The sequence below is a fragment of the Puma concolor genome, chromosome D2 (assembly GCF_028749965.1).
Source record: "Puma concolor isolate L17-30 chromosome D2, mPumCon1.1.hap2, whole genome shotgun sequence".
Lineage (NCBI taxonomy): Eukaryota > Metazoa > Chordata > Mammalia > Carnivora > Felidae > Puma > Puma concolor.
This window is the reverse complement of record NC_141677.1, coordinates 27,813,002-27,826,370: the sequence shown is the minus strand read 5'-3', so window position 1 is coordinate 27,826,370 and position 13,369 is coordinate 27,813,002. Positions and strand designations below refer to the sequence as shown.

The following is a 13,369-nucleotide window of genomic DNA, read 5'->3' as shown; positions in this document are numbered from 1 at the left end:
AAGAGCTTTCCCATTTGTAAAAGCTTTGTCATTAGTTCAATTTATTTTTATAGGTATTATGCTTCCCAGAATCTGTTTATTCTTGTGTTAATTTCAGTAAATTGTAATTTTTTAATGAAATGTATAATGTACATTTTGTTGAAGTTATCAGATTCTTGACATAATATTATTTATAGTATTATCTTGCTATTGCTTTAATATCTGTCAAATCTGTAGTGAAAAATCTCTTGCTTTATCCTTGATATTAAGTTTTTTTGTGTTGCTTCCCTAATTTTCTTTTTGATCTAAATATGGGCTTGGCAATGTAGTCAATCTTTTTAAATAACCAGTTTTTGTTTTGTAGATTTTCTCTATTATGTGTCTGTTTTCTATTCCATTGATCACTTGCTCTTCACTATTTCCTTTATTACCTAATTGTTCTACCTTTTTTTTTTTCTTCTTATAACTTGAGAGTTTGTTATTTGGGACACACATATTTATAATTGTTTCTTCCTGATGAACTGCCTCATTTTTAAATTATAAAATATCTATATAATGTCTGGTAATTCTCTTAGTCTTAGAGTCTTTTAAATCATTGATTAAATAACTATCCTGGTCCTCTCATATGTATATTTGCCTGGTGTATAATTTTCCATCATTCACATTCAACCAATCTGTGTCATTATATTTAAAACTTATCTCCTGTAGGTGGCATATAGTAAAATACTGTTGTGGTTATTATTTATTGAACTCTGCCAATCTCTTCCTTTTAATTGGAGTATTTAGATCATTAACTTTTGGTATGCAACAACTGATGTGGTTGGCTTTGAGTACACCATTTTCTCCTTTGTGTTCTGTCTGCCCCATTTGTTTCGTTATTATTGTCATTGTTTCCATTTCCATGGCTCCTTTTAGCTTATTTAGAATTTTCTAATTACCTCTTTCTAATTTACCTACTTTAGTTTTGCCTTTTTTGTATTTTTTTAGAAGTGGCTCTAGAAATTGAAACATTCAGACCTAAGATTTCACAAACTATTTAGACTTAATATTGTATCACTTCACATAAAATATAGAAAGGTTGAAGACAAATAGTTTGTTAATAGTTTGTTTTTTTTTTACTACCACCAACCATTATATTATAGTTGTTATGTGTATTTAATATACATTTATTTAAAAACTTACCAACCAATATTACATATTTTAAATATATAGTAATTGTAAGAACTTAAGGAAGAAGTTTTTAGTATTTTGTATTTATCCAGCTAGTTACCATTAATGTTGCCCACTAGCATTATTTCCTTTCAGCCTGAAGAATCCTTTCAGCATTTTTGTATATAGCCATTTTGCTTGCTGTTTATTTTCTTAGTTTTCCTTCACTTGAAAATGTCATTCATATATGAAGGGTATTTGTATTAGATATAGAACTCTGTGTTTTCCTTCTTTTCCTTTAAAATTTTGTTCCATAGTTTTGTCATTTAAGATTTATGGTGAGAAACCAGTTACTTGAATCACTGTTCCCATGTATCATGCATTGTGTTATTTCTCTCTAGCTGTCTTAAAGGTTTTTTTTTTTTTTTTTTTTCTTTACTTTATCTCTTTGTCACTTTTATTATGATATGTTTAGGAGAGATTTTCTTTGAATTGATTCTGTTTGTTCACTGATATTTATAGAACACACCACAGTAACAGGTAAATATACATTTCCTTACAAGGGTCCTTATGACGACTTTGGGCTCACCTGGAGAATCCAAAATAATCTCCCCATCTCAATCCTCAATTTAATCACATTGGTCAAGTGCATTTAACATTAACCCAGATAAATCCTATTCTGGGACACTACTTATAGAAATTTAAAGGAATAAAAATCATGCAGTGTATATTCTATGTGATAATAAGAGGTTTAAGTTAAAAATCAATAATGGAAAGATGACTGAAAAATTCCCAATTATTTAAAATTTAAGCAAAACATCTCTAAATAACTCATGGGTCAAAAAGGAATTCTCAAAACAAGTTTAAAAATATTTTGAAATGAATGAAAATGAAAATGCACAATATCAAAATGTTTAGAATTCAGCTCAAGCATTGCTTAGAGGGAATTTTTGACTCTCAGTTGCATAGACTAGAAAAGAACAAATGTCTCAAATCAATAAGATAAGAAAATTTTAAGAAACTAGAGAAAGAAAAGAAGATTAAATCCAAAACAAGTGGGAAGAATAAGATAAATAGTTGAAATGAAGTCAATTAAATCAAAACAGAGAAAGAATAGAGAACATCAGTGAAATTAAAAGATGGCTTCTTAAAAATCAATCAGTATAATTGAGCTCCCACCAAACTGAGCAAGCCAAAGGAGGGGGGAAGTGGAGAAGACACAATTACCAATGTAAGAAACAAAAGAGGGGGTACCATGTGGACCACACAGGCATTAAAGGTATAATAAGATACTAGTTTATTATTGTAATAAATAACTATAACCTTATTGGCTAAGAACAGTAGAAATAGACTTTCTTACATTTCTGGAGGTTGGAAATTTTCAAATCAATGTCCGCCACATTACATTCTTTCTGGGGACTCTAAGAAAGAATCTGCTTCCTTGCCATTTTCATCTTCTACTGGGACCTGCATCCCTTTCACATCTGCTTCCATTTTCATATTGCCTTCTCTCTCACCACTTCTGCCATCATAGCACCTTCTCTAATTCTGACTCTCTTGCCCTTCTCTTTCTCCTACAAGGGTCCTTATGATGACTTTGGGCTTACCTGGATAATCCAAAATTATCTCCCTATCTTAATCCTCAATTTTATCACATTGGTCAAGTCAATTTTCCCTGTAAGTTAGTTTAAGATAGAATTAGGGTGTGGACTTTTTTTTTTTGAGAGGGGGTATTTCTGCCCATTACATAAGAGATTTCACACAAAAGCAAAACAAACACATAAATCTCAAATGATATGCCAATCTTTGCAACCTCTGTGTTCTGTTCTCTCCTGATTTGTCTGTGTAGGCCTTGCAAGGAAAAGTGTGGAATGTGGCCACCCTTTTGTATTTGAAACAGAATGATTTGGCCGCAACAGCAGCAAAACAGATCATGGAGGAGACCTACAAAATGGAGTTCCTGTACAGTGGTGTGGAAGATAAACACGTGGTGATTATACATCACATGAGGCTGCAAGTCACAGCACTGCAATTTATAGTAGCAGCACGGACAACTGGAGGAGGTGACCCTTATTTGGAATGTGTGCAAAGTTTTTACACGATGTGGACTTTTTTCAGACGTGTTTTATTACTGATTTGCCCGACCTGCAGGACAACTTTGTGGACAAATTTCTTGACCTTATGCCCTGACTCATGACATCCAAACCTAGAGAAGTCGTCAAAATTCTACAGACCATGCTGTGGCAGAGTACCTTCCTGCACATCCCCCTTCCAGAGCAGATCCCCAAAGCTTCAGCCTCCACCACTTGCCAGTGGGCAAGTCAGACATCGCTTTGCAGTTTACATCTGGGTTGGTTGTGGCCCTGGATGTTGATGCAAGCCTAGAACATGTGCAGGATCTTCAGAGTACTGTGAAGGTCCACATCTTATATCCAGATGGCCAGGCTCAGATGATTCATCCTAAACTGGCAGACTTCGGGAATCCTGGGCCAGGGCTCCACCGGCTTATCATCCAGCTCTACGTCTCCCACACTGTCTGGACGGAACCATGCCCGTGAAATGCAGGCTGCTGCTGGCCTGCAACTCCCGTTCCTGCATTCCAAAATCCCCCTCGATCGGGGGTGGCAGCATCGAGAACACCATCCCCTTCAGCAAGTCTGTGACTGTTTACATAATGTGCAAACTGAATCACAAGCAGTCTTTAGAGCTCAGGCCTAGAAGGGCCTCCCTTCTTAGGCATCAGGGCCAGAAGCCTGGAACATTTCACCTGGAAATGGCATATAGGCATAAGGAGGACCATGACTCTTACAGTCTCATCCGGTATCAAACACAAGATAAATTCTTTTGCATTGAAAAACCCAAAACCTTCACATCTACACCTCCTCCCTCCTGACTGCCCCCTCCCCCCACAATAAAGTTGAGAAAACACCTAGCTGTTCTAGTTCCTGTTCTTTCAAAACAACAATGTGGCTATGGGTTCAACATTTATGCCACATGGCTACATTCCTCAAATGTGAAACGAAGAACAGTTTATTGGAGTGTAATCTTGTTTTTTTTTTTTTTTTTAATCAACAGTCTGTTTTCTGGGACCAACTCCTTTCACAGCTGTACTTTTTTTACATGGACGGTTCCTGAATGGCCTTAGACATCACTTTCCTGCCAAGAAGCTCTTTCTTTAACTCAGGGAATAGGTGTGCCAAGGACTGCATGAATAGTTGCAGAATGAATCATTTTTATCCCGGAAGGAGTTTCTTCATCTTGCCTGTCATTACCCTTAGAACCAAAATAATATATTAGGTCCATATATTAGGACAAACAGGGATTATGGAAAAGAGGAATCCACTGTAAGAAATAAAGTCATTTCCCACTACAGAGAGAGAGAGAGAGAGAGAGAGAGAGAGAGAGAATTCCACAAACTATTCTGTGTTCATGAGTTCAACAAATAATTGAAATGGACTAATTCTACAAAAGATGCAAATTATGAAAACTTCTCAGAAGACATAGATAACCTGAATAGTCTTACATCTACTAAACAAAGTGGATTTTTAGTAAAAATCTTTCCATCGAAGAACCTCAGGCACAGAAAATTTTATTGGAAAAACTTTCAAACACTTAAGAAAGAACAATTCTATATTTTCACACAAAAACTTCCAGAAAAATTGAAGAAAAGGAAAAAAAGAAAAATTGAAGAGAAGGGTATACTTTCTGTCAAATATTATGAGGTCACATTAATACCAAAATTAACACAGAAACAACAAAAATAGAAACTATAAGGGCAGAAATACTCATGAACTTAGACTCCAGAATTCTTAGCAACGTGTTAATATACCTATTCTAGCAATATACAAAAAGAATAACCTTGAAAAATAATATTTTCTATGAATGGTAACGTTTCCCAGCATGCTAACAGAGGAAAATGCTATGGTCATCTTAATTGATGCAGAGGCATCTGGCAAAATTCAATATTCACTCATGGTAAAAATTTTCAGCAAACTAAAAGTAGAATGGAACAATTTTATCTAATGAGGGACATCAACAAAAACCTTATAGCTATCATGATGCTTAAATACTAAAAGGCTGAATCCTTTCTCCTCTTAGATTAGAACAAGGCTGGCATCCAGCATTGTATCTAAAGTTTTAACCAATGCAAAAGGCAATGAAAGGAAATAAAACTCATACAGATTAGAAAGGAAGAAATAAAACTGTTTCAATTCACAGATAAAGTCATTGTCAGAAAATCCAAAGAAACTGCAATAAATACACATTAGTTGTATGTGAATTTTGCAAGGTTGCAGTGTGCAAGATAATACAAATAAACCTATTGCATTTCTGTATACTAGCAGTGAAGTATTGAATCCAATTTATAAAGCAAATACTATTTACAAAAGCTCCAAAAAATAAAATATTGGGCACAAATTGAACAAAATGTGTGTGTAAGCTGTATACTGAAAACTAGAAAACCCTGATGAGAGAAAACAAAAAGGACCTAAATTTGAAGATATAAAGCATGTTAATTGATTTTAAGATTCAATATTGTTACATTTGATGTAATCTTAGTCAAAATCCAAGCAGACTGTGTATTTTATTTCAAATATAATTTAAATGTGTATGGAAATGCAAAACACTGGAAATGAAGCAAATTTGAATAATTCATAATAAACTTTCTCAAAACTTAAGGTCTGCTAATCAAGACATTGAGGCTTGAATTAAAACATTCTTGTCTTTGTTTTTGTCATGGAGTTAAACATCCTACCAATCAGAAATTTCTTCAGATTTTTTACTTTGGGGTTTCCAATCATAAAGGTACGTGGATTTTAACCCCAAATCTAAATGGGCATCCATGGTTAAAAATTTTCACAAAATTTTTTCCCCTGCTCTTTCCAGAGCCAAAATTGGACATGCGTGTTTTCCCTGTTGTCTAGCTCCACTTATGAGGATTTTGTGATTTTGGAGTCTTAGCTCCACTTGGATGCTCCAGTTTAAACTTTTTTTCTGCTCATAGCCCTGGCTTTGACATTTGACCTGTTTACTTGGTAAATCCCAGTCTCCAGTAGCCAGGGATAAACTCAGTAGATAAAATCAACACAAATTCTGTTTTTGAAGCCATTTTATTTCTATGGATTCATAATTAAAAAAAAAATCATGATCTGAAAAACTGCATTAATTTTGCATCATCTCAATTTTAAATACACACATTCCAATAATTTGAAGAGAGTTGTAGCAGAGAAGTTTTCGTATATTTCCAGTTAAATGTTGGAAACAAAATTCCAAACCCTTATTTTTTAGGAAAGCTAAAATCCTCTGATACAAATGATATAAGGAGAAAGACAGTGGTGTGGTGTGTGTGTGTGTGTGTGTGTGTGTGAACAAAAACGTGTATAAAATTTTCTTCAACGGTTTTTTTTTTTTAATTTAATATCCTTTGTCTTATATTTGAAAAATCAGGTCACATTTATTTATTATTGACTCGAACCATGGATTTTGTATAACTTTCTCAATATTTTTCACAATGAAATGTTAAATAATGGTAGAACAATCTTACTATTGTTCAACACATCAGAGTAGCCTTTTATTCTTTTGAATATACTTATTATCACTTCAATAAAAGCAAGCAATTGGAATACGAAATTCTCTATTCCTGAAGTGAAGTTTATTTTAAAAAGTTTTCTACTTGTTAGAAAGTGCTGCTCATAAATATTATTTTGGAAAATTGTCTCATGTAATGCTAATGAAGAGTAAAGAATGTAATGGGGAAAAATGAATGTGTCATTTGAAACCAAATGTGTCATTTTATCAACTATTAAAAAAAAATGTGTGAAATTCCTAATGCTGTGTTTTAGTTTTTGGAGACATGCATTGCTCTGTTATAAAAAAATTAATATTATGTAACTTTAACACGCAAAGTATTGCTCATTCATAGGGATTCATCAGATAAAGAAGTGCTTATTTTGGAAGAAGCCGTGGATTAGCTAGGAGACTTGCCTTGACATTTCACTCACATATCAAACATCCTGTGTTTACTCGTAATGTACATTTATCTGTGTCAGTGATGGACTCAGTCAGTTTGACAGGCATCATATAATCTAGTCAACAAAATCTAGAAAAAGGCTTTTCAACATGAAATGATGTCATAATGTGTTAAAATGGCACATATCACTCTGACGGTGTGACAGGTGTTTTAAATCTCAGGCTATTTATTTTCAAATAAGAAATATATGTCATGTTTTTACACTCCGTGGTAAGACTTTCAGACTTTCTGTGTTCTAAGGTCTGCTTTGGGTTCAGAGTTTAAAGAAAATAGAAGTTACTCACCTTTTCCAACTTCATCCGGGATTTTTTTTCACTTTGGTTATTTTTATCATTCAGCACCCACCAGTTTGCCTCATACATTCTGACTATATCTTCTCTGACTCTTTTGCTTGGATCACTGTTTCTACCTTCTCTATATTCCTGAATGTATTCCTGAAATTCTCACTTTTTTTGCTGATTTTCATTCCCTTTGTTTCCAATATCACATTTTGAAGGATGCCTGCCATATTCACATATCTAAATCTTTCAATAAAAAATCACCTGGCCAGATTAGTGTCTTCTTAAAATTAGAGGATTCAAAACAAAGCTCACTACCTTTCTTTCAAAATGTGTTCCACTTAACTGACTTCCTTATCTTTGTTTATTGTATCATATTCTTCAAAGGTGTGAAATTTTAAATAATCTTTAATGATACTTAAAAAATTTTATGTATTTATTTTCAGAGAGAGAGAGAGAGAGAGAGTGCCAGCAGGGGAAGGACAGAGTGAGAGATAGTGAGAGAATCCCAAGCAGGGTCCGCGCTGTCAGCACAGAGCCTGACGCAGGGCTTGAACTCACGAACTGTGAAATCATGGCCTGCTTTCAATAGTCGGATGCTTAACCAACTGAGTCACCCAGGCGCCCCAATGGTAACTTTTTGCTTCTATTGTTCACTTTCCCCATTGAATTAATTATAAAGATATGTTGATTTTATTTCAAGAAAGTCACATGCTTCTGTATCATACATTTCCACTGCTCCATCCAAATGCAGGTCTTCAAATTCTTCGTTCCTTGCAGTACCATCCCTATGCTACCCATCCTATCAGTAGCACGATCTTTCTAAGGTGTCGTTTTAATCATCATCGCTTCTCTGTTTAAACATCTTCTATAGTTCTTCGTTACTATATTTATAACACCTAAGTGCAATAGTATAACATTCAAGATTTTTTTATTTACCAAGGTTATCTTCCACTTTTACCTTTGAAATATACTACCTCTCAGTCAAATTGTACCCTTTGCTACATTCTTTTTTTTTTTTTTTTAATTTTTTTTTCAACGTTTTTATTTATTTTTGGGACAGAGAGAGACAGAGCATGAACGGGGGAGGGGCAGAGAGAGAGGGAGACACAGAATCGGAAACAGGCTCCAGGCTCCGAGCCATCAGCCCAGAGCCTGACGCGGGGCTCGAACTCACGGACCGCGAGATTGTGACCTGGCTGAAGCCGGACGCTTAACTGACTGCACCACCCAGGCGCCCCTCCTTTGCTACATTCTTGACGTAGGTCAATACCTTTATTTTGTCACTCCCTCTGCTGGGAATATACATTACTAATTGTATGGGGACTGATGGCTTTCATTACTACCCGTTGAAAAGTGTTTGTTTATTTTTGTTTAATGGCAAATCACATGTATTATCTCCATAAATCTATTCTGGATATATTAATCAGAGACGATATCACTTCCTTCTGATCCTAAATAACACTTGATGGAAGAATTATTTTGCACTGTGTCATTTCTAAGTTTCATAGTATGGGAACTGTCTACTCCCATGTCACCTAGAAGAATAGCTTGAATGCAAAAGAGCATCAAAAGATTAATTAAAATAAATATCTTTAGGAAGAAATTCTTGCTCGTGAAATGTCATGGTTGTTTCAAATCTGTGTGGTTTTGCCTTTTTTGTGGAGTTGTTGATTATCTCAGGTGCTTTTCAGTAAGAGAGAAAACATTATAGCCTCTGTGAAACATTTTGTAGGAAATCTTTAACAAAGAATATCAGTGTTGTTTCCAAGTCTGACTTCCCACCTCTCCTCTTCTTTCCATTTATGTCAGCATGGCTGAATACTAAATCCTAGCACTTAACAACGTAGAACAGGAGTTCAAATATTAGCCTTACATTCTGGAGCCCTGTGTTCTCATTCCAACTTAGCTGCTAACAAGCTATATGACCCGGAGCAGTCATCCTGCTGTGTGCCTCATTGTCCTAAAAATAAGGGACTGGGCTGTGTTCTCTCATTTGCCTTCAAATTCAAAACTCTACAATTATGATTTTTTTAATTATCAAAAGCCATATTTAAATTTACAACTTATATCAAATTTATAACCAAGAAGACAATAATATAATAAGTTCAAAGAATCTTCTCTATCAGGCTCCAAGACGGAGTGGTTTATCACAGTCACGGTGAAAGCTGCAACCTTTTCCACTTGGGTGGAAGCCACCAAATAAACTGATCTTGCTCGGCCATGGCCAGTGCTGACTCAGGCCTTTAATACAACTACCAAGTATCAATGCACATGTAAGTTATGATTTAGATCTAGTACAACCATTAAATGCCTTTGAAAATGATGACTAGGAGGCATTTCAAGAGGCCAATGCAATTCATTCCTAGAAGAGCTTACAAAGCAAAACTTAATGTCCTTTACTTTCAGTCCTTGTGGAAACTGAGTTTTAAATCTACGTGTAATTAGAACCAAATATTTGATTTTTCTTACAACAATAACCTATTTAGGGATTTGTTTAGTGCTATACAGAGAGAGATCAGAAGACTTTTATATGAAGCCATTTGTACATTCATTGAGAGCTCTCCAAACTTCCTTGTAAAAGGTTGTGCACACACTGCTGTAAGATGCCAGGTCTGGGTGAGTGTGAAACATATCCTGACAGTTTAATTGAAATAACTATTGAGCATGAAGGAAAGACACCTGTTACAAAGGGACATAAACAACAACAAAAATCCCTGCTGGAGTTTTCAGACAAAGTAGAGAAAATCGGAAGGACTCTTTATTCACTCACCATAAATTAATGTATCAAATGGGAGAAGTGTTATCAGAATTCAGGCTTCAAGAATTACTGCTGAACTACTGGCTGTTACTGAACAGCCTTGGACAAATTATACTTCGTGATCCTCGGTTGCTTTCTTTGCCTGACGTATAGGAGTGTCATGAGAATCTACTGAGATAGTAGAATAAACCTTATATATTCTGAAACACGCATCATTAATATCAGCTAAATTGGGAGACATGTAGAAATCAGAGTATTTCAATACCAATCTGAATTTCTGATTTCTGTAGAAAATCTACAGTGGCAGAAGACCTGTATTTCCTTTCTCTTACATGGCAAAACTATGCTGGATCTGAGTAGCTTGTTTAAGAATTTAGCATGTTTTGTGTTATGCCATGCTACCAACCACAGACAAGCTTCATTGTTTTCCCACTGGATCCTTAAACACATTTGCTCATGTGATGCCCAGAATAGTTACTCTGAGGAATTTTAATTATTCAAAAGCTTATCAGAATACACATATTTAAGAATATTTTAAAATAACCTCATCTATCCCTATGTCACTATTTAAATCTCCATAGTTGGCTGGGGTAGAGGTTTTTAAAACTTATCCCATCCTCATTTTTCATTTAGGGGTCTTTATATTTCCAGGATATAAAGAGTATGTGTGTAAGGAAGTAACATATATATCAAAACTGATGTTAGTAAATTATCGAGTATAAAGAAACAAACTTCAAGTATTCACTCCAGATGGTGATATCTTTCACCAGGATATTGATTTTAATACTCAAATTTGATGTTACATTAGAAATATTAAACAAGGGGCGCCTGGGTGGCGCAGTCGGTTGGGCGTCCGACTTCAGCCAGGTCACGATCTCGCGGTCCGTGAGTTCGAGCCCCGCGTCAGGCTCTGGGCTGATGGCTCGGAGCCTGGAGCCTGTTTCCGATTCTGTGTCTCCCTCTCTCTCTGCCCCTTCCCCGTTCATGCTCTGTCTCTCTCTGTCCCAAAAATAAATAAACGTTGAAAAAAAAAAAAAAAAAGAAATATTAAACAAATAACTGCAAATTCTTGTCATCCTGTCTCTGTTTGATGTCTGTACCCTGCCTTGTTTTCTGTTGTAATTTAGTATAACAAACTCAACTGTGGAAAGCAAAAGTAAATAGTGGAACAAAAGGGACCTTTCAGAATATGAACAAAGTAAGGACAGAATACTTCATAAATTGTGACTATAATATATGGCAATCTGTTAAGAACTCTTGAAAGAATGTACCCTTCTCATTTGACTAGTTTTAATGAGTTTCATTCTAGTATAACAAGTTGCTTAGAAGCCAGTGAGAGGCATGAAAAAGGTCTCTGAAACAGAGAAAGATGTAATGCAGGCTATCACTTTTCTCAAAAAGTTAGGAAAATTATACATATTATATTATATTATATTTATTATATTACGCATAACACACATTCACACACCCATACACAATATCTCTCCAATGAAATAAAAAATCTGGTAACGTTGCTTGTGTCTTAAGGGGTGACTGCATTTCCAGAGGACTCAAGTGAATTGATTTTTATTCTTTTCCATTTTTTAACGTTTTATTTATTTATTTACTTATTTATTTGAGAGAGAGAGAGTGAGAACACAAATGGGGGGGAGGGGAGAGAGAGAGAGAGGGAGACGCTGAATCCAAAGCTCGTTCCAGGCTCCAAGCTGTCAGCGCAGAGCTCGATGCAGAGAGCATGGGTGGGGACGGGACAGAGAGAGAGGGAGACACAGAATCTGAAGCAGGTTCCAGGCCCTGAGCTGTCAGCACAGAGCCCCACACGGGGCTCAAAGTTACGAACTGTGAGATCATGACCTGAGCCGAAGTGGAACGCTCAACCGACTGAGCCACCCAGGCGCCCCAACCTACCAACCAACCTTGAGATCATGACCTGAACTGAAGTCAATGCTTAACTGACTGAGCCACCCAGATGCACCTGTTGTTTTCTTTTTAATAATTGTTGAATTTTGAAATCTGAGTTTATTACTGTTTCAAAAACAAAGAAACTAACAAAGTAAACAAGAAACCAAAGCGGATGACCTGATTTGATCCAATCAAAAGTTTCGATCAGTTATATGACCAGCTGAATTTTTAACCCGGATGAGAAATGCTATTTAACTGCATCATATTTAGTAGCCTTTTGTAAAAATAGGTAAATATAGTCACAGAAAGAGTAATTGAATGTAAGATTATAATAGGTATCCAGAAATAATCATTTTTAGAAGGTCAGAATAAAATTCTTTGAAAGAGGTGGTTGATGAAAACCATATTATTGTAGAAATTTTCAGATGCAGTTATTTCCATATTAAATGTCACTTCTTAGCTGAAAATGAATAAGTTTTTTAAAACATATATTAAGCAGGGGTGCTTGGATGGCTCAGTCGGTTAAGCACCCAACTTCAGCTCAGGTCATGATCTCACAGTTTGTGGGTTCAAGCCCCGCGTTGGGCTCTGTGCTGACAGCTCTGAGCCTGGAGCCTGCTTTGGATTCTGTGTCTCCCTATTCCTCTTCCCCTCCCCCACTCACGCTCTGTCTCTCTCTCTCTCTCTCTCTCTCTCTCTCAAAATGAATAAATGTTAAAAAAAAATTAAAAATGTATTAAGCGTTAAATTAAAAAAAATGAGCTAACGAACTGATTATTATTAATGAAAGAGAGAAATAATTATGTTATTGGCAAACAATTTTACTGGAAAAGCAAATGTGTATCTTCCTTCTCTCTATGCCATATAAGACTGCTTGAAGAATATAATTTTTCAAAAATGTTCTGAGGCAAACTACTGTGTTAAGGTGTGGACTCAATGTGTGTTATGCTGGATTGAAAATGTTTTAAAGTGTATTCTGTGGTGTCTTGAGAAATACAAACTAGGAGCAATATTCTTTACCTTTGACCAACTGTATCTGTGTGCACACGCATGTGCACTCCGCACACATGTGTGGACTTCTTGATTGGTGGATGGTGACCTTCATCACCTTGGGAGGTTATCAGTCATGACTTCCTCAAATATATCTCTAGTCCAACCCAGTCTCACCTCTTTAGCCCTTGGTTACCCCTGTGCTTGACCTTTTTCCTGAATCTTCTATTTTTCTTTCTACTGTCTGTTTTCCTTCCTTTTGTCCTGCTGGCCTAGATACAT

General features: G+C 35.7%; 1 pseudogene; it reads left to right on the top strand.

Annotated features, from left to right (window-relative positions):
* Positions 1-2,383: 2,383 nt before the first annotated feature.
* Positions 2,384-4,021, top strand: LOC147575962 (integrator complex subunit 4-like; annotated as a pseudogene).
* The last annotated feature ends 9,348 nt before the right edge of the window (positions 4,022-13,369 follow it).